This window comes from Saccostrea echinata, unplaced genomic scaffold, assembly GCF_033153115.1.
Source record: "Saccostrea echinata isolate AGI-Se365-2 ecotype Australia unplaced genomic scaffold, CSIRO_AGI_Sech_v1 ptg000001l, whole genome shotgun sequence".
NCBI classification, from domain to species: domain Eukaryota; kingdom Metazoa; phylum Mollusca; class Bivalvia; order Ostreida; family Ostreidae; genus Saccostrea; species Saccostrea echinata.
This window is the reverse complement of record NW_026889750.1, coordinates 21,714,294-21,736,972: the sequence shown is the minus strand read 5'-3', so window position 1 is coordinate 21,736,972 and position 22,679 is coordinate 21,714,294. Positions and strand designations below refer to the sequence as shown.

The following is a 22,679-nucleotide window of genomic DNA, read 5'->3' as shown; positions in this document are numbered from 1 at the left end:
GTTCATGATTAAGAAAGAGGGAGTCGCAAAAAAATCTAAATAATAAATTTTCGCAATTAATGTTGATAAATTGAAAACAACATATGTTGAAAATCACAATTTATTGTCAATATCAATCTTTTAACGTCATCGCTCTGAAGTTTTAGAAATAAGAAGAAAAAGGAACAATCATTTTGGTTCCATCGATCTCAGAAAAGGTAAATACAAAACAGTCCATGCAAATGCCAGTCGAAATGGAGAACTGATTTATTAAATTAACCCTCAAAAAATCCTTGTCATTCAAAATCTCCTACACCAAAAAAGTTGAAAGCACATAGGTTATTTCAGTGCAATCTGACAAGAGGGTGACCTCCGTTGAATAGAACTCCCAAAAAATAATTTAATGTTGACAAATTTTCCGATATATAACAAGTAATAGAAATCGAATATCCTGATACATGTACAGCTGATAAAGGTATCTAAACACAAAATGAAAATTCAAAAACAGTATTAGAAGACCCTTTTTTAAAAGCTTTAGAGAAACTCTTCAATTACGATTAAGGCGTTGCAAATAAAGTTTAACATTTTTACGTCTTGTTGCAAATGAAAAATATCCAAAAGATTCATAGCATTTTTGCTGTTTTTGGACATAGTACGGTTTTGTAAACTGTGAAATTTTCAGTAAAATGTGTTATAGGCCAGAAACCAAGCGTTTTTGGAAAATCAAAATTTCTTTACTTTACGGGTGGTCCTAAAATTTGTGTATGAAGCTCCACACATTTCACAAATAATTTTCTTTTTTATTCACGTCATCTTGGGCTTTTTGATGTGTTTTCATTAAATATTTCTGTCAAAATGATTTCCAAGATTGACATTGGAATTTTTTCCCATCGTAATGAGAATGTAGATGCCTCTTCAGACTAAATACCTTTACGTTTATGTCTTTTTACAAATAGCGCATTCAAAAACCTGTTGCAGGCGCGAAGCAACGGTTTCAATAGTTGAGGGAGGGGGGGCAACCTCCCAAACCAAGACCTTACAGCAACAAAACTTGTGTGTGTGTGTGGGGGGGGGGGAGAGGGGGGGGGCAACCATCATCTAAAGGTAAATTTACTGTAGTAAAACACTAGTACTATACTCAGAAAAATGTGGGGAGCCCCCCCCCCCCCCCCCGCATTATACAGGCCTGTGTTGTGGCATTATTTCCACCATCTCGGTAATCATAACTTGCTCTTCCATCTGTGAAATTAAATAATCAATGCAAACGTAAATCGAAAAGTTTCATCACGTATCTTTAAATCAAATAAACAGGATAATGTATACTCAGTTGTACACCATAATTTTCGTTTGAATCCACAGTATTTTGCTACTCCCCCTTTCTTAATCATGAACAAAGATCGACTCCCTTCTACGTTACCTTTGACTGAAATTAGAAATCGTCTCCGTGCATACCTTAAACGAGTATTTTCCAAATTCCGATTGTCAAACAATAAAGATTATCAAATAATAACACATCAAATCACTTGAGAACATATACTTCTATAGCAACTGAAACTTTAAAAAAAAAATCTAAAACAAAAAATCTAAAATAAAAAATTCAGCTATATCAAAAAAATCTAAAATATTAAAAAAATCAGAAAAAACTAACAACATTATGGCTCTCTACAACTGTGAGATGTTGTAAAATGAGTTTCTTGCAGTAATGTAACATTTAAATTTTATCAGCAACATTTCGAGAAGAGCACTCAAACATGCAGATTTTGACTCGATTTTAAAATTGTCTTTCATGATTTCTCGCAGAGTGTCTTTAAAGACAGTGGACCTCTCACCTTGCTTGGATTCAGTGGAATACAGGAGATTACTCTGATGTTTCTTTCATTCTTTTTATTCTTCCCACCACAGACAGGGCGTTTGCCCTGGCTTCAACATTTTTTTTTCTCTGCAGGCTGAAAATATTTTCCATCAAAAAAGATGCAATATACCCTATCTATAGATTCCTGTATGTCAATTTTCATGCATTTAAAAGTTTAATTTCAAATACTTGTCTAAATCTTAAGGGGAAACAAATCAAGAAAACATATTACTACATAAAAGTATATTTTCATTTTAAATGTTTTAATGTATAGTTGAATTTACTGAAAAATTATGCGTTTCTTTGGGGAAAAAAGGAAACAATGCACAGTAGGAGCAATTCTAGTTTAAGATACGACATCAAACAAACACAACTACACCTTAAGTAGACTAAACAGCACATTCTATTACTTACCATCTTTAGCGCAGACATCATAAATGTCAATTTCAAGGATGTCCGTTAAAGTTACCACTGATGCTTGCAAATCACTAACAGAATGAAAAAAGTCTTGGTCATTCTGAAACCCCTGTAAATCTTCTTCAATCATCTTGGGGAAATTTTGGTAAGATAAAAAGATAAAACTGTAAAAAAGGAAAAATTTTAAAATAAAATCATAAACACAGACATACGGGGGGTGATCAAAAAGTTCGCGAACTAATTGAATTACTTCCTTAACAGAAATAAAATGAGGTTTCAGTGTTTATTATTTTTTAAAGTAGTCCTCTTCGATTTAAATGCACATCTGCCATTGTTCTGCCCATGCGCGAATCACGTGATCCAGGCAGTCACGTGATATGCTCCGTAGCAGTCTGTTCAGAGAAGCTAAAAGATTTTTCCGAGTCTTATATTTCTTACCATGCAAGTTATTTTTTAAAACAAGAACAGTCCATCTGTCAGAAATGACCAAATCTCGGCAATAGGATGGGTGGATAAGGACATCCCTTCCCACAATAAGTATGATGACCCATCACAACTCGAGTCCTCTGTCTCGGGAGCGTCGTTTATCCAATGTGGATAAAGTATGGGCGCCTTCTTTTTGTCATATCTCATATGTTTAAAGTCTAAAGTAAACGATATTTTAGGGATTTAATAGTTATATTATTGTTAAGATATTCAACCATTTTTCTAATTGTAACTTGCCGATGTTTCATAACAAATCGCTCAACTAAGGACACATCTTTTCCCCGGCTTGCTTTCGCTGGGCAACAGAACAAACATCATTTTTAACCATCTCCCTGTCTTTACTTAAACAATCAATCCAATTAATGCTTGAACTTCTGGTAAGTCTTTTGTCTTCACAAACCTTGTACAAATTATCATATTCTACCGCAAAGGAATTTCCAAGATATACGTTAAACTTTACAGACATTCGTTCCTCAAGTACGAGTCAACCATTTTTTGTCACAAGTGACCTACATATTGACGCTATTTTCACACTGTGACGTCACAAACACGAAGTAAAACATTATTTAACATCTGTTATTTATAGAACACGTGTGCTAAATTTCATTCTGATCTGAATTGTGGTTTTGTAAATATGGAGATAGTTCGCGAACTTTTTGATCACCCCTCGTACTTCTAAACAAAGAGTATTATATAAAAATTTAATGTTTTTTACTTGTTATATACCTGACATTTTGATACTGCAGTTGCAGTCAACTGATCAACACGTAAGTACTTCTTTGGATACACTGCTGTAATTTGCAAATTGTTTCCTTCGGAATACTCATTTTCTCCAAGTTTGTCAAAAAGACAAACTTTGGCAACTGTGCTGTTGTCCTTCAACAGTATTGACTTCATGCAAGATTGCCGTCTCTTACATACTTTATAGGAGAAACCTATATGAAAAGAACAAAATACTAAAAATTGCGAAACAAAATCTAACATTTCTGTAAGTTACTGTACTCATAAAAACTAAAAGTTACACATGTCTACCTTAACAATCTTCCCCATAATGCTAGATTTTTCTGGGGAATTTAATGCCTCCTGTAAAGAATATGGGCAAGTCCATCTGGTGGCAATTTTTCTGGCAAGCATGGAAGAGAAATGTCTGGGCTTACATCAACTGTAGACGTGAATGATATGATTGTTTTGCTGGTTGCCCAAAACTCATTCTTTCCCTGAGTTGTCAAATTTTGAAATCTGAAGCTCAATCCAGGTTCAATGGTGTTGAACTTAGATGTAATGTAGCATCTGACAATCATAGCATTATCACCTTCAGCGCCAACAAAATTAAAATATTTCATTTCTTTGTTTGTCTTTGAATTGTTGTAATGAAGCAACTCATCAGATTTCTTCATGACTTTTAAACACTTTGACACACTTTCGTCAGACTGATAAAAAAAAAGGAAAAAAATACAGAATTTCACAAATGATAGCTGAAATTCTGCCTTTATGATCCTTGACTGCATATACAATTGTACTCATTTCTTTCTCCATTAGAATTAGAGATGAGTAAATCAATTCTCTTCTTTTAGTTCTTCCTTTGAAATTTGCTTTTTAATATTTCAAACTTTTAGAAAATTTTCAAATTTTTACACTCTCACAATTGCTTTATTAAAATAAAATACCAATTTAAATTACATCTGGATTCTGAAGTGTTTCAATTTTCAAGAGTGCAACACTTCTTAAGAATTTTAGGCATTATAATGGCAAATATGGTACAAAATTCATCTTAAACATTTTACTGTCAGTATTTTTTTCCTAATCGGTTATATTCTTTTGTAACAACATCACTAGCTTTAATTTTACTGGGGTCAAATTTTATTAAAATTAATCCAGAAATAGTCCGTATTCTACTCAAAGCAACATATGCAATACCATACTCAAAAATAGTACTGCCGAGATCTATAACTGCTTTGTCTAAAGAAATTCCTTGAACTTTATGAACTGTGCAAGCCAAAGCCAAAATTAAAGGAAATTGTGTTCTGATAACACGTCGCCCATGATATAAAAATTCACTTTCAACAGGACGGATAGGTATTGATGTATGTAAAGTATTTTGTCCATTGCACCGTGCTTTACAAACCATTGGGTCATCAAATTTGACAAACACAACTGAAGGAATACCACCTTGAAAAATAATTTCAGTCACAATACCCATAGCACCATTAACCAACCCTTGTTCAGCATTGATGTTTCTTGTCAACATTACCCTAGCATTTTCTGAAATCAGTAAATGCCTTCTTAATCCCCCGGCATCAACATCATTAACTGGAATCATGTAATCTGGTACTTCTCCCACAGCATTACTATCATCTGATGAAAAGGAATGCTGAGCATTTACACGAACAATAATTGTTTTATGTTTTAATTTTTCTATCTGCATAGTATTAATATACCTTTCAACATTTTGCTTTGTTGAGAAAATATGTAAATAATCATTATAATCAATCTCATTGTACAACAATCTGGATACAAGACAAAAGATATTTTTTCACTCGGATGACCAATGCGAATACGATTTAATAATCCAGAATAAAAAGTGTCTGAAATTTGACGAACATTTTCTGTCAAGAATATTGGATGAAACAAATGCCAAAGTAATTTATTTTTAAAGCAAAATGATCCTTTAACCGGCTTAAGCTGATAAAAATCACCAACACCTATTATATTACATCCTCCAAACACACTATCATTGTTTTTTGTTTTTTTTTTCTGACAGTCTTCTACTTATAAACATAAGCAACTCTTGACCGACCATACTAATTTCATCTATGACAACAGTGTGAACATCTTGAAATTCTTTTCTCAAAATTGTTAAAGCATAAGATGAAAGACTGCTGTAATGTAAATACTTTCCCACAGGAATCTTAAATACTGAATGAATTGTCCTTCCTCCAATGTTATTTGCTGCAGTTCCTAGAGGAGCACATATTATAACAGGATTTGAATTAAAAATCTTTGCCTGATACAATTGAATATAAGCTATCAAAAGTCTTGTCATAAAGTTTTTCCAACACCAGCCCCACCTGTTATAAAAATATGAAATGGCAGTTGTTTTTCACTGAACAATCCTTGAATTATATGTCGTAAAGCATTTACTTGGGAAAATGTCAATTCTTTTGTACTACTTTGAAACTCGGAATAAGACATAATGCAATGCAAAGAATGCAAATGGAACTCATCCTGCAATTGGAAGTCCTCAGAATTAGCTTGATTGCACTTTTCCACTTGTCCCTTTTTTAAATTTTCTAATGTCAAGTTTTTCATTCAAAAACATCTCTTCCATCTGACTATAGGAAACACTTCACGTTCAATATATCCATCATCATTATTAGCAATTTAGCATTAGTTAATTCCTCAACCATATTTAATTTTCTTATAGCATCTTCGATTTGTTCTACAAAATTAATGAAAAATATTTAAAATTCAAACAACTATCCATCTGCATTCTTTTATTAACAAAAGCATCTTTAGCATTTTCAGAAGGTTGTAATAGTTCCATCTGTGCTCTATGGGGGATTAATAAAAACAAAAAACTATAATAATAATCATCAGTAAATACAGGAAAAGTTGGTGTGCGTACAACACATGATCTTTTACTTTTTCGCATCCACAAGTCATATTTTGCAATATAGATACGATTGTTTTGAAACCTTTCTCGTTTTGATGGAGGGTCATAACATTTTGAATACCAAGAGCAAAATCTAAATGCACACATATTTTCCAACTCTGTTGGCCTACAACGATAATAATCAATTAAATTTGACTGGAATGTGTCTGTACAATCATTTTCGAAACATTCAATTTCTTTCTTGCTTTTCAACATTTTAAATCTTTTCTTAGGTTGCCTTGAATTAATGTATATGAACTTTCGGCTAGTGTGAATTAATTTCAAGTTACTTAATCTATATGCAGCTTCCTGAGTACTCATTCTTCTATCACGCAACACCGTTAGTCCTATCTTTAGTAAACGTTGAAATTTTGGTATGCTCGGATTATCCTGAAAAACCTGCGTTATTAGCTTAGAGAGAGCATTTTTCAATTCATCAGGCTCTGACTTGCATATATAACTACAAACATAGTACGCTGCGCCCTCAGCATTACATATTAATTGTATGTCCATATTTGCACGCCAATGACGAAGTATGCTTTATTTCGTTCTGAAAAAAATTATGTTTCCAAAAATTCTTGTTCTAAAACATTTTTCTTTAGGAAACCCAAACCTGCACTTTGTTTTAAATGCTTTAGTACAATATGATGTATGACTATGTGTCTGCAACTTTTTCACCAAATTATGCAATTCCATATCTGCAACATTTGGAATAGTTGATTTAATCGTTTCATTTATGTAATGTAAAAGATCAGGTACACTGTCTTCATTAATTTCAATTGGAACATCCTTTATTTAAAAAAAACCATTTGTATATGTGGGCTACCTCCATTTTGAAATTCTACACAAGCAAAATAGTCTAATACTTTTCCCAATCGTTCTGGTCCAGACAAAATAACATGTTTCATTAATGCATCAAATCTGCGTTCAAAATGAATGGCTGTCATAAGTGGGTCTTTTCTCATGTACTCTATAAATGATTTTCTCTGCTGTGCACCTTTAAAATTAACCTCTTGCAACAACATCCCCAACTCTGTCCAATGAAGATCATCGATAATGTCATAAACAATGTAGGTGGACCAATACATTTAAACATAGCCAGAAGATTGTACAATTGATTTCGAAAATATGCAACTGTTCCTCGAATGTTTTTCATAAACATGTACGAATTCTGACATAATGTTGTATTATGCTGTAAATTCATTACATCTGAAGCTGTGACATATTTGTCTTCAGATATACTTTTGGTCATTCTCATGTTGATGTTTATCTCTGATTTTGATAAAGCTAGATCTACATTAACTGCAGAATGAAGTAAATATGTCATTCATTTTTTTCTGAAAATACCACTTTTGTGATAAAGTCTCTGTCTAAAGTACATTGCTCTTGGAATAGGTGTATACCTTGGATAATTATACCCATTTCTTCCATGTGGAAATAGCCAAGGAAATGCCATTTCTTCCCCCGTTTTCAGTTCATATATGTTACTGGTTTTTGTTCAATACGAGGCATCTCTATATATCCCTTGGACATAAAGTCTTTAATGTTTACATTAGGGACAGAGCTGTTCATAGGAGTTAATGTACTTGAATCAACATTAAAAATTTCATCATTTTGACTTGAACCAAACAAATTATCATGCATCATTTCTTCCATGTCTATATTAACATCCCTATATAGAATATTATGCTTTTTCAACCATTTTAAAGCTTGAAATACTTTCAAAGGAGATGCAAAATACCATCGTCAGGCACATGTTTATCATCAATGAATTTAACGCCTACCATATCTGAATATGCGGACTTGACTGGCAGTTGATTGGCAACGTTCTTTACATCCGACGGTAAATTTAAAACTAAACCTTTCTCTGCATACTGTCCTCCTGGCAATACAAATAATGTCATAAATATATGAACTAAGCCAATAAGTCGTTTTTCAAGTGTGCTTAAATTTATTAATTCATCAGGTGGATCATACACTTTTAAGGCATTTCCTTCACAAGATAAGTAAGGGAAGATTTTCTTTTTAATTGATGCAAAGCAAGACTGACAATATCCTGTTCTCTTAAACTGAAATCCTGCTATACTTGTATTCTCATGTAAATAATGAATTTGTTTTTTAAAAAGAAATCTCTCGCAGTTGAAACAATCGGTTTCAGGACATTCTCTAATAGCATATTCATAGTCCAATATATGTTTCTCATTCAGAAAAATGTCAGGATAATTTCCCTCCACTTCTCTACAGTTGACGACGCAACATTCAGAAACAATATTTGGAAGAAATCATTGTCACCATCTTGAAAATTATTAATATCAATGCAGTCAGATGGTAACCCTTCATTAAAAAATTGATCAAAAATATTAAACCTTGATGCATCTGGAGTTGGTTTTCTCTTTTTGTTTTTTGAGTTTTTTTCTTTCTTACAATATGTGTGTAAATTTAAACAGGTACCACTACCACTACTTAAGTTCATCTGATTCTCACTTTTGTTCATGGTTGTACAAGGTTCAAATATTTTAAAATTCTTATAATTGATGCTTGAATTTTTCACGTCTTTAGAATTTAAACAGGTATCACTACCATTACTTAAGTTCATCTTTTGATTTTCACTTTTGTTCATGTTTGTACATGGTTCAAATACTTTAAAATTTTTATCATTGATGCTTGAATTTTGCACGTTTTGCTCAGAAATATTTGTTGGAAACCAAATGAAATGAACTGGTGTCATTTCATACTGATTTGGTGAATAAATAGTTGTTATGTACTGCAAAAATTCATCCACACTGCTAAATGTTAACAAAATTGCACGCCCATTAGGATCTGGCAAACCAATACCATTTCTCTGAGGTGAATCAAATAAATTCACCATTCCATTCATGCTATCATAATACACTGCAACTGTGCTATCCTGAAGTGTAATCAGAAAATAAGTCAAATTTATATACCTTCCAAAAACGCTTCATGAAAAGTCATTGAACCAGTATTCCTATCAATCAACCCTTGCGAGTTTACAGGCCCATAAAACATATCATAAAAGTAGTGAACCTCCCCATAATTATCGTTCCAGTCACGTAAATTTGAAGGTAATTCACGGTGAGACAAATAACCGTAAATATCTCCCACCCACGTGCCAAAATGTGCCTATACAAATCTGTCCCATCAAACACGATTTGATCTAAAACGTTACTCGACATGTTTGAGATGTATGGCATATATTGCATGAATGTTACTAAAGCTATAAGTGCTACCGCTGTACACTGAACTCCATTATAAGCTTAAAAAATGGCACATCCTTGGTGCACATTAGCAAATACACTTCTTACCATTTTGACTTCTTTCAGGAAAAAGGTGGATTCCGAAGAGATCCTTTGTTTAAAAACGCGCGAAAATCATAGCACAGGAACTGGTAAAAATAAGAGGAGACGAAAAAAAAAAAACACCAGTATCATGGTTTCCGAAAATACCCTTTGTTTAAAAGCTCGCGAAAATCCCAAAGCAAGAGCTGGTAAAACTAGAGCAGAGCTCGTTGCAAAGCAACGAGTAGGTCTTCCGTTGGAGCTGCGAACAGGAAGAAGTGACCTTGAGTCAAGGTCATGCCACATTCTAAGGTTATAAGCAATCTTGTAAGGGGTATCAACTTGCAATGTCTCACCAGTAGAAAGACAGTTAAGGAATGTTGTTTCTCCGTTGGTGACCTTGAACTCATTCAAATGACCTTGCATCAAACCATGACACACTCTGGTTATAAGCAAACCCCATCTATGTGTTACCGACTCGACAAGTTAACACATGTTCTTTCAGACCATTCATCCAGTCAAAACATTCTTTCCTTAGTGACCCTAAATTTAATCAACATGGCCGTAGGAACCGAGGGAGGGGGGGCGTGCCCCCCAATAATTTTGCCGATATATAGATTACTATAGTAGACATAGATACTATAGCTTGTGCCACCTCAATAAAAACGTCTGATAACCTTTCTTTTTTTGCTTGTCAAGGAATTTTTGGTAGTTGGTGACCTTTTTTTTTTGCTTGTCAGGAAATTTATGGTAGTAGTGCCCCCTCAACTGTCAACTGAAAATGTATGGCTGTGCCCCCCCCCCCCCCCCAAAAAAACCCCCTGAATTTGCTTCCTATGGGCCTGATCAAGGCAATGATACACTCTGTATGATATCAGCGATACCCTTTTGTGTGTTTCGGAATTGACAAGTTCACAGTTTGCATTTATTGCATGATAGTGAGGGAGACATGAAGATTTCTTCGCCCATAAAAAATCATATTCCCTCAGGGCAACATGAAGATTTCTTCGCCCATGAAAAATCATACTCCCCGAAGGCAACGCCCGAGAGAAATATGATTTTTCATTTGCGAAGAAATCTTTATGTCTCCCTCACTATTATGCAATAAATTGTTTATAATACCGAATTAACCAACATGCAGGAATTACAAAGGAGATCCAATGAATAAAGCAAACATGCAATTGATAAGAACGATATGAAAGAGATGTAAGTTACAGGTACACCAATAGCCTCGTTTCATTAAAAAAAATTCCTACGTGACAAGTTTGTGTGATCACACCAGTAACATTCAAACACCATTACATTTTTACACATTTAAATCGACACAATCAATCAACGATAATATGTTGACGGTGCGACCGTTGGGCGAGTGCATTGTTCACTTAATTTTAAGATCCGCCTCTTCAAACAGCACGAGACATTTGGAACGTCTAGACTGTGACGTCTCATGACGTATGTTAGCTGTATTTCCATAAACGAATTTTGAAAAGTGCAAACATTTTAAAAAAGAACGTTTAATCACAGGAGTTCGCATACCTATCAATTTAACCGAAATTTTCAGTAAATAAAAAAAAAATACGTAATACCTATAATAATAACACAAGGAGTGCAACGCATTCCAGGTCACCGGGGAACCCCTCTCTTAATATCGATGCTGAAGCGCAATCAATTTTCAATCGAAAATTATAAAACACAAACCATTCCTTTCGGAAGGAACCATTCTTTATGTCTGTTAATGCATATGATTTGAAATGCCTGTTTAACAACAGTAGCAGTGACATTTCTCAACGACTTCGCCCAAACGTTGGTTGTCCGCGACGCCATTACGTGACGTAATACGGGCGCGTTGCTTTACCCAAAAGGAACATATAATGCCTGAAATGAACAATCATATACAATATGATACCAGAGATAAAGCTTTTAACTTGTAATACGAGTCATTTTTTGTCTATTGTGAAATATATATAAAATTTATAAAACATTTTACATAATAAGTTAGCAGTGGTATTTAAAAGATAAGGGGGGGGGGGTGTCAATTCACAACTTATGGTTAATAAATATAAATTTTTATGTATTGATGGAAAAATATGTGAATAATTTGGGGGGCTGACGTCATCTTCATTTTTATTCTAAAATACTAAAAAAAGAAAATGCCCGCGAATCTTTATAATTGATTATTAACTTAAGTATTGTAAAGTACTCCTTGTTGTCTTGACCTTTTAGACATTGAACGGGTATATGTTTTCCAACCCTTATTGAATTTATTCAATGTAGTATGTTAAAAATTAAGCATATATTAATACTAGGTTACGTTTGAGGTGTTAAAAAAACTTGAAAGCAGGAAGTAGAGGGGGGTGCAATCCAAGTTAATGTGTCTTCAATTTTGGCGAGGAAATCTTTGACAAGTAAAAAAGATTATTCAACGATCGTGTACTTTGAGAATTTAATCAGTACTATCACGGAAGATGGCGAACCCATCAATTGTAACGGAATTTTCAGTAAATAAAAAAACCTATTAAATACTTATTTAAAAAAAAAAAATAAAACAAAAACAAAAAAACAAAACGTAACACTTATAATTTGTGCTCATGCTCACCTGAGAAAAGGCTCAAGTAAGCTTTTCTGATCAATATTTGTCTGTTGTTTTAAGAAGAAAAAAGAGGCCATTTTATAAGTAGGCCTATTTATATATAGGTATGTATTTACTATGTTGACGTACAAGTTGTCGGGGGGTGGGGTCGATATTCAAGGGTTGTTCAATCGCTGGACGTGCGCTTCCATTTTACTTTTATTTATTGGGGGGATATATGATTTTTTTTTATTGAACTATATCACTCACAATTTTATTCACATGCATGCAGTGTTACATTATTAAATAATTCATTTTACACATACATGTACAGATCCTCGCACACTTCATGCAAGAATATCAAAAAGTGCCCAAAGCATTTTTTGAAATGATGTTTCAAATGTCAAAAGGAAATAATAATTATCTTCTAGGAGAAAGATACTGCTCAAAACATTTCCCTGTTACATTCAAATCATTTGTCTACTGGAAGAACATGTAATTCATTTTGATTTAATTTCTTATACATGTATGTATCATTTTGTACGTTGTATTCTTCACATCATTTACACCTGTATGTAAAAACGGAGAACTGTTGAATTTGTTTGTAGAACATTCATATCGTACATGACCTTAAATTATCTATATTTCTATATTGTATTATTCATCTCTTGCATTTTTTTTTCTTTTTGGGTAAATCAACGCACCCATTATAACGTCACGTAATGGCGTCGCGGACAACCAACGTTTGGGCGAAGTCGTTGAGAAATGTCACTGCTACTGTTGTTAAACAGGCATTTCAAATCATATGCATTAACAGACATAAAGAATGGTTCCTTCCGAAAGGAATGGTTTGTGTTTTATGATTTTGGATTGAAAATTGATTGCGCTTCAGCTTCGATATTAAGAGAGGGGTTCCCCGGTGACCTAGAATGCGTTGCACTCCTTGTGCTATTATTGTAGGTATTACGTATTTTTTTTTATTTACTGAAAATTTGGATTAAATTGATAGGTATGCGAACTCCTGTGGTTTAATCTACTATCTGTATGCAATTCCATTAATTAAGGTGATTTTTTTGGGGTGAATTTTTAGTTGTTGTTACCGCGCGAACGAAGTTAGCAGCGTCGCTATAAACAATCTAACTCCTCACTCGTTTAATTGTGACGTCACAATCGTGAAACACGACGTTTTGCTGCAGGGCAAACATGATGGACACGTGACTTTCTCGGCCAATCAAATTCTATTTTACTAAGTGATTTTTCACTTGTAAGCTAGTTTTCACAGAGGTATAATAAACGTTTTTTTAGACCATACATCGAAATAAATTATCATAATTTCTATAGTCGTAATTTATTAGGTTCAACTCACTGCTTTAAAGGATCATTGTAAATGTTTTATGCCCGATTTGGATACTGAACAACGTGTGATTTTTGAAACACTGATGCCCCCATATGGCATCTTATGGCAAAAGTTAAAAGTTTCTCAAATGCAAGTCAAACTCCATGGTCAAGATCAAAAGATAAAAAAAAATGTTATTACCCAAATAAAGGTCTTGAACAAAGAATATACTGTGAAATATATACTAGTATGAAAGTCACAGCAGCAACAGTTTAAAAGTTATGGCCAAGGTTAATTTTTATTTAAAAGGTCAAACTCCAAGGTCAAGGGATCATAATTGTTTGTACTTGAGGGAAGGTCTTAATTCTTACAAGGAATACACATGTGGTATTAAAAAAGCCTTAGCACCAACTGTTCAAAAGTTAAAACCAAGGTTAAAGTTTTTCAAAAGTAGGACATACTCAAGGTAAAATGGTCAAAATTAAAGGTATACAATGACAGGCCCTGTCACAAGAAAATTACCTATGTAATATAAAAGCCCTAGTACTAGTCATTCAAAAGTTATTGTCAAGGCTAAAGTAGTTTAAAAGTTGGTCAAAGTCCAAGGTCAAGGTCAAACATATTTATACCCAAGGAAGAGACTTATCACAAGGGATACAGATGTGAAGTATAAAAGCCATAGCATCAACTGTTCAAAAGTTTTGGCCAAGGTTATAGTTTGGTAAAATTTTGCGAAAGAGGACCAAACTCCAAGTTCAAGGTCAAGAGGTCAAATATGTTGGTACCTGAAGGAAGTCCTTGTTGCTAGGAATACACATAAGAAATATGAAAGCAGTAGTTCCAATCAATCAAATTTTATGGGCATAGTTAAAGTTTTTGCGGACAAAGAGGCTAACACAGTCTAACAGACAAATAGACAGGTGGACAGGACAAAAACTGTATGCCCCCCGGATCTTCGATTACAGTAGCATAATAAAATGTCGGCGTCTTTGGGTTTTCGCATTGGCGTTAAATCTGAAAATCCAAAGGATTACAAGGTACATTACGATACGCTTTCACATCATGTTCTATAACCCAGAGCATATTGTCTGCAAAGATAAATATTTAATTCAGTATTTAATTAGCTATGCATAATTATCTATGTTGTTTTAAAAAGGAAATACAAAAAAAAAATATTTGTTTTATATTTTTCGATGTAGAGATATACAGAAAATGTTTTCCAATTTTAAGTCCTTTAAAAAAAAAAGTGTGTGTTGGAGGGGGGGGGGGGGGTCATTACATTTTTGCTGGGATTCGCCTATGTATGACCGTAGAGAAACAAAGAGTGGGGAGGGTGCAAGCAGCAACTAAATCAAAATTTACATATTAAAACTACAACAAAAGACTATTTTCAGAAGGTCTCCCCCCCCCCCCCCGTACAATCCGTACAACGGACCTGTGAGAAAAATACTGATCCTACTTTCAGAGTCCCAGGGCACCAGGAAAGAGTTGCAAAAAGAGAATATCGGTTTATTTCAGTCTATAAGTCGAATCAAAATATCTTTTCCTCAAGAGTCTTCTTTCTTTGAGTTCTTCCCAATGATCGTGTGATTTATTTCATTTAATTTACGTTCTGTACTGGACTTGGAAAATGGGGACATCTTTAGGTTCCTGAGCTGTCCTTGAAGCCCGCAGAACAGATTTTCTGCTTTATGATAAATTCAAGTGATATGTAGTTGATTTTTGTGTTGATTTTATTAATGTTAATTTCATCAAGAAATATGAAAAATTAATGTTTTAACTATACATAGTGAGGCATTTTTTGTGTGGAACGATTATTTTGGGGTTTTCACGATTTTTTCATATGGTACACATGATGAGTAAGTGCAATAAATATAATTTGTGGAAAAAATGTCCAACAAGCCCCGGGGTTGAATATCGGGGGGGGGGGGGGGGGTCTGTCCACAAGTACCTGTTGTCAAGCCCGTAGAAAACAATTTCAGTTTTTTGGGGGAGGGGGGAGGGGCAAATAGAAATTTCCACAGCTACTTGTACTCGATTTTTTCCTATAGTACACATGATGAATAAGTGTAATAAATATAATTTGTGGAAAAAAAATGTCCAACAAACATTGGGGTTTGGGGGGGGGGGGGCGATCCTGTCCACAAGTACCTGTGGAAATTTCTTGATACATAAACAGAATTTAAAAGCATGTATTAGACATCTTTTGAAGGGGAGAGGACACGGCCGTAATTAAAGGTTATATAGAGACTAGGAAGGAATGAACTGTCATTAAATTTTGGTTAAGAACTATTACCTAAACTCTTCACTTTCACATTTTCAATTACAGATTCTTGTTTTTAAAAAGCTATACATGTACATTTATATGTATCTATTAGATGCATAAATTATGTTATTAATCATTTTATCTTAAAGGAAAAGTAAAAATCTCAATCAAACTTGTTCCGCATATTATGCTCTCTGATTCATTACTCAACAGATGCTTCGTATACATGTAAGAAGGGAAGACTGCAGACTGCAGGTGTGATAAATTCACAGCATGCAGCTCCAGCCTTAATTCCAACTTTGTTCCAAAATACTATTATTCAACGCGAAAAATTAGAATTAGCCGATAGAATATTTTGAATCACTTCGGAAATGCTGCCGTAACACCAGACCGAGTTCACAATATCGAGTGGTGTAGCGCCGTTGTGCATGGATTTCGTGTAACTATACATGTACTGCAGATTGTGGTTGAAAATAATAAACAAACAGATCTAAAGAAAAGATATTGTATACTGTACATACATTTGTTAAGAACCAGTTCATTCATGAAACGAATTTAGTCGTATTATGTGGGCCCATGTTAGATTTGACAGGTTGATTTACTAGTAAAAATTCAATGGACCACAGTCATTTAGGGTATTCCGAATCACCCCGCACATCGCGACTCTCGGTAATTTACCTTACCGCTGTACCTCGCACGACACATGCACAGGTGTGACAACCAAACAGTCATTATTAGTAAGGTCTAGTAAGGTCTATATTTATTGCATACAACAAATAAAGAGGTAAACATAATGCGTTAACTAAAAGAATTAATTATTTTAATTTATTAACTTCCTATCCTTTCCGAAGAAAATGCCCGTGTAGAAACGTATTTCTCATCGATGTCGTGGCGTTGTTGGTGGGTGAAACATGGCATATAAGGTATCGATAGAACGGCAATTTTATAATCTTTTGTGAGTATTATTTGTTTTTTATAACACCTCAAAAATATACTAATTATGGCCGCATTTGTAGCCCCCTACAGTTTCGAACTACGTGTGTACGTGCCCCTAGCCAAATAAACTGCACACGCTACATGTATACTTGTTATATGTCAGATTATTATTTTTTTTTATAACATTGTTTTTCTTAAATGCAAGGGGTATGAAAGTAATGATTTGACAAAGCAAGAGCTATAATAAGACTATCCCGGCTCCCGGTATACACTTGATCAGTGTTGATCAATGTTCATATGTACGAGTACACGTATGCAAATAATTCGATAGCTTTTGAGGAATTTAACATACATTTTTGTAACACGCATATTTGTAATAACCACTTTATATACAAAACAAAATTTCATTCTCTTATATGGTAATATGGACGTCGTAATAGATCTGACTGAATGCTTGGCATGCCTGTTTCAAAAACGTTTCCTAAGTTATAACTTTAGAAGTTCCTAAGATTTATCACAGCTGTATCGCGAAACAATCTTGTCTAAAAAAAAATTTTAAGTCATTTCTTAAGTTGTGCCTTTAAGGACTAATAAAATAACATTCCCGCTCTATATACAACTCTCAGTATGGTATATATTTTTTAGATTCAAAAAGGAAGGGTGCGAGGATTGGGGATTGCCCCCACTTTTAAAGGATTTGGACACAAGTATGCTTAACTTTGCGAAGTGTGTGGCTAGATCTAAACATTCACAGACACACCCTTTCAAGCCATCTTCCCTTCCGAGCACACGATATTTGTATTTTAATTTTTAAACATTGTTCTAGGTGTTATACATTTACTTTATTTTGTTCTTATAAGGTATCTACATGTAAATAAAATTTTAAAATGAATGCTTCGTAGCGAACACATGCGAGTTTATATTTTTCAAACAATCTTTGCCAATTACTACACTGCATGTACACGTTAGTTGTTTGTGCGGTGTAGAGCAACTATCAGAGTACACAATGTATTTCAACATCGAGGTGCCCGCGACTCTCTGTGGCCACGTGTATGTAAACGAGGACTGGACTACAACACTTAAAGACACAAAGCTGCAGAGATGGATGAAACTGTTTGCTATATTACAAAGACTTGAATTATAGTACATGTATATTTGAAGGAATTTTTATTTATGTTTAGCTAATGTTTATTTAATTCTATAAATAATAAATGGACATTCACAAGAGTGATGGTAAAAATAATATGTGCGTAGCATGCGTAGTAATTACAATTATTTACCGAAGCCCCCATTCAATTACAATTGCAGATGAATTAAAATACAACAACACGGGATAGAGCAATACTTTTTTTAAATGTATTGTTGCGTGAACAGACAAAAACAGCGATTAAAATTCAAAATGATTTTTATGCACCAGTGTTTGGAATTAAGATTATAAAAGATCGGTAAAGTAAATCTGACTGATTCGATATAATTAAAAACATAACTTTCCATTAATTAATAGCTCTTTGTACAAAATTGACATTATACGCGATCACAAATACTAGCTTTGTTTATGGCCACAGGTGGCTAGTACACTGGTGACCTCGATCAACAGGGTGGGATTCGCGCGTTGGGTTACATAACGAAACATCGAGCTGAACATGGAGACCGTAATATGCATACAGCTAATGATCGTGAATTATTCAATGCATACAGTTTAAAATCACTTACAAAGTTTGTTGTAATAATAAACGTAGAAAGATAGATTTAATATTCTCCGCTTTTGAACACTATTAACCTAATTTAAAAAAGAAGAAAAGAAAGACTAGTTGTAATAAATAATTTAATAGTGAACCATAAACCACGTTTTAAACCTTATTAAAAAGAAAATTAACATTAAATACCGCAGGGTATATTATTGATAGCAAGTCTGTTTAAGTTATACACATGAAGAGGTCTGATTTCCTTGCCGAATGAAAAACGTTACCTGTTTACCTGGCCTGCTTTCTAATACGAATTACGCAATACCCATGGTATACTCGAACAAAACAACATTTTCATTAGATCAAAAAGGTGTAAAAGAACAATTTTGTTCCCAAGATCCACATCGAAATATTTACCGTTTTTGAGTTATAAAGCAAAAACTTTTAAGGGCCCAAGATCCCTAATCATAGGGGCCAGCCCCTTTTAAATAGTATATAATATGAAAGCCCTTGCAATTATGCACAACTTTTGTTCTACATGTCTTAACAAAATATTTCTAGTTTTCAAGATATAAAGGAAAATATGTCAAATTTTTTGCTGTTTTCCGCGTTCTAACTTTTGACCCCTCTCTAGCGCCATTTTTAATGCAAAAATCAAAAAACAAAAACCGATGTGCATAACTTCAATGCTTCCTCTTTTCAATTTCAAAGGGTTTTGTGCTCCAATTATAACCATTTCTGAGGCTTTGTCTGGAAATCGGAGGCATGCAAAATTCAATCAAAGGGGAATAACTCGTGAACAGAAGGTAATTTCCGAATTGTATTACGGTATTCTGACAGTGTTTTGTAAAGTCTAAAAGCTCTGAAAATTTGAACAAAATCTGTTTAAAAATGAGGAAGATATGAAGCGTCAAAGTTGGCGTCTAGGAAAAAAAAAAGAAGAAGAATCTTAATCATCACAAACAGTAGAAGGTCTTCCGTTGGAAACGGAAGACCTTAACTAAGAGGAGTCGCGAAAAACTATGACGACAGCATATAAATAGCTTTTAGGTCAACAATCGATTTCTACCTCATCTAATGAAGGCCATGGAATCATTCGAGGTTTGCCGAATGAAATGATACATGGTGCGGTGTGACCTGTGCGCACACAATTATATTTGCGAAAACAAACATTTAAAAAACATAAACAGAATTATTTTACATGCAAAGGATGAAAATTATATTTACAATCAGTATTGCTATTTTATCAAATATACACACAAATCCCGCAGAAACTTAATTCCTCATCCCGCAGAAACTCATACACCTCTAAAAATCTTATTTCATAGAATGGGCCGGCTCGTGCCGGCTCATAATAATTTTCATTGTTTTGTTTGAAGCTTCTATATACAACCTAACAAATTTTAATGTTTGAAAATGGCTGAAAAAAAAAATAGCAAAGAAGAAATACAATGTCAAGACTATAAATCCACCTTTTATTAACTTTGGTCAGGGGTATCAAGATATTCTTTTCATATTTTCTGTAACTGTGGAGGTTAGAAAAAAATAATATAAAATAATGGTTAATTCAATTTTTTACAGCTGTATCATGATACATGTTGTATCGCATGGTCGTATCGTGATATGTATCGTATTTTAAGGTCATTTTAATATAATTTTTAAGGTCTCATCCGAAGGACCCGCAACTTTCACTTCAAAATTCCGAGCGCATGGCGAAGGAACAGTTGCTACCTATTTTTTATCAACTTGGGTCAGTTGCGGCCGAGATTCGAACTCACGACCTTCCGATCACGGAACTGATGTGTAGAATTTCATTGCGAAAGATGAAAGGCTTCCCGAGATATAGTGCAGAAACGAAAGTGTTACAGACAGACAGAAATACAGACGGACAGAGAGATTTATGAATTGAATCGTTATCAACAGCTGAGATTAGTCGTGGCCGAAATTCGAACTCACGACCTCCCAATCAATGAGCGAGCGCTCTACCAGAGAAATGAGGAAAAAATATCTTACTGGGAGCTGTGCAAAAGCTTAATACACCTCCAAATTCTCCAAATGAAAATAATGCATACGATCAAGCATCAAAACAAAACAACATGTGTAGAAAAAAGTACGCAGAGATAGGGTTAGAGCTTACAGGGAGATAGAGAAAATGAAAATAAATACATGTATGAATTTGATAGAGAAAATAGCCGAAAAATACAAGAAACGACTGCAAAGAATTAATAAAAAGGCAGATTCTAAAACCACTGATTCTCCACATTTGAAAACTGAAAGGCTCTTGAAGAATCAAAAAGTGAATGATGACGTGAGGAAGAGACTAGTATTCCACCACACTATGATTAAGAGTATAACAGAAAAATAAAAGAACACAAAAAGCTAAAGGCATCGTCAGTTCATTTCTAAGGTAGTTTCTTCTGAACTCATCAAAAAATACCGCTAAGAGCCGAAAAATACAAGAAACGACTGCAAAGAATAAATAAAAAGGCAGATTCTAAAACCACTGATTTCCACATTTGAAAACTGAAAGGCTCTTGAAGAATCAAAAAGTGAATGATGACGTGAGGAAGGCATCGTCAGTTCATTTCTAAGGTAGTTTCTTCTGAACTCCTCAAAAAATACCGCTAGAAAACATTTACCTTCAGAAAACTGCCCTTTGATAAAAATAGAACAAATTCAAATTAAGGTGTTCTGGATTTTAGAAGAAGGGTACAGAGAAATTGTTGCGTTGAAAGATTACAAGAGAAGGTGAGAATATTTCCCGACCGTGATGATAACAGTCGAGCAAAAGCGAGGGAAAAAAGAAACAGTCACGCGAAACAAAATTTAAAAAAAAACAGAAAAGGTACATTAGAGACCGTATAGTTAATCTACACAATACATTCATTGCTGAAAACCCTGCAAGTTATATTTCCTAATTCATTCTTTTGCAAACTCAAGCCATTTTGCGTCCTAAAACCTACAGAAAAATCTCGGGATACTTGCGTATGTGTAAAATGCGAAAATATTCAGTACCAAATGAACAAACTTAAAGAACTGAAAGTTTTATCCACACAAGATGTAAACCTGCTTGTTGCAACTATTTACTGCAACGACAATCATAAATATGCTTATAGAGATTGTGAGCTGTGTAATCAGAATGTGCCTCTGCAGAACCATGATCCTGAAGAGCAGTTTAAGTGGGAAAAAAATGGATTACACGACGGATGAAGCGTTCTAATAAAAAAGAATGTTCTGAAGACAAAACTACCACATTCTCGGTGACCCTAAGGGACATTATTCAGGGATTTATCAGCACCTTCTCCGGGGGCGAAATTCGGCCCCATTCCCAATTGAAAATGAGTTCAGTTTTCCCCAATTTGGCAGAATTTTTTCCCAATTGGTGAACAATGCTTTTATATTTAATTATCTTGGAAAAACACAAAGTAAAATTGTCAGATTATCTGTAATTTTCATCTATTTAACTCATTTAGCAAAGATAGTCATAACACATGTTTAAAAACACTGTAAAAACATCGCCAACTTTTAATCCGAATTTCCTCCTTTTTTTCAGAAAATGGTGATATTGTGTAATTATGTAGATTTATTAAGTCATTTACACCTACTCAATCGATCTACGAGTGAATGGTAAGGACTGAAGGTATTTTTCAGATAGGAAAAAAATATTTTCAATGCATTAATACATATTAAAAGAGGACTTTGAGAAAATGTGTACTGATATAATTTTTTGCAGGAGGTTTGTAATCTCCAGGAACAGATTCTATAATGACTTAAATTGGAATCTCATACACACATGTACTACCCTAAGTAGTATATACTTTATACTCATTGAAGTCAATTTTACTTTCATTAGTCTATTATTCATAATTGAGCTTGTATGATGAAGTTGGATCATATTTAGATGTCTGTTTCACTGCAGATTGCCCGAATTGGAGTTCATGCTGAAATGTTAAATTAATTATACCTGAATACATGATTTAAGCAACATTATTAATTTTTCCCAATTTCATCAAATAGCCGATAATTTTTCCCAATTCCCCCAAAAATGGCGTTTCCCAAATAGGCTGATAAATCCCTGTATAAGCACTTATTGACGATTTTCAAGAACAGTTGACAAAATCTGCCAGACATTTATATAATATAAAAGTTAACACCAATACAAGGCACTACGCACACTTAGTGAAAATTTAAAGGATTCCGAAGTT

General features: G+C 34.0%; 1 pseudogene; it reads right to left on the bottom strand.

Moving 5' to 3' along the window:
* Positions 1-1,641: 1,641 nt before the first annotated feature.
* LOC133198934 (uncharacterized) lies at positions 1,642-4,131 on the bottom strand (annotated as a pseudogene).
* Positions 4,132-22,679: the final 18,548 nt, after the last annotated feature.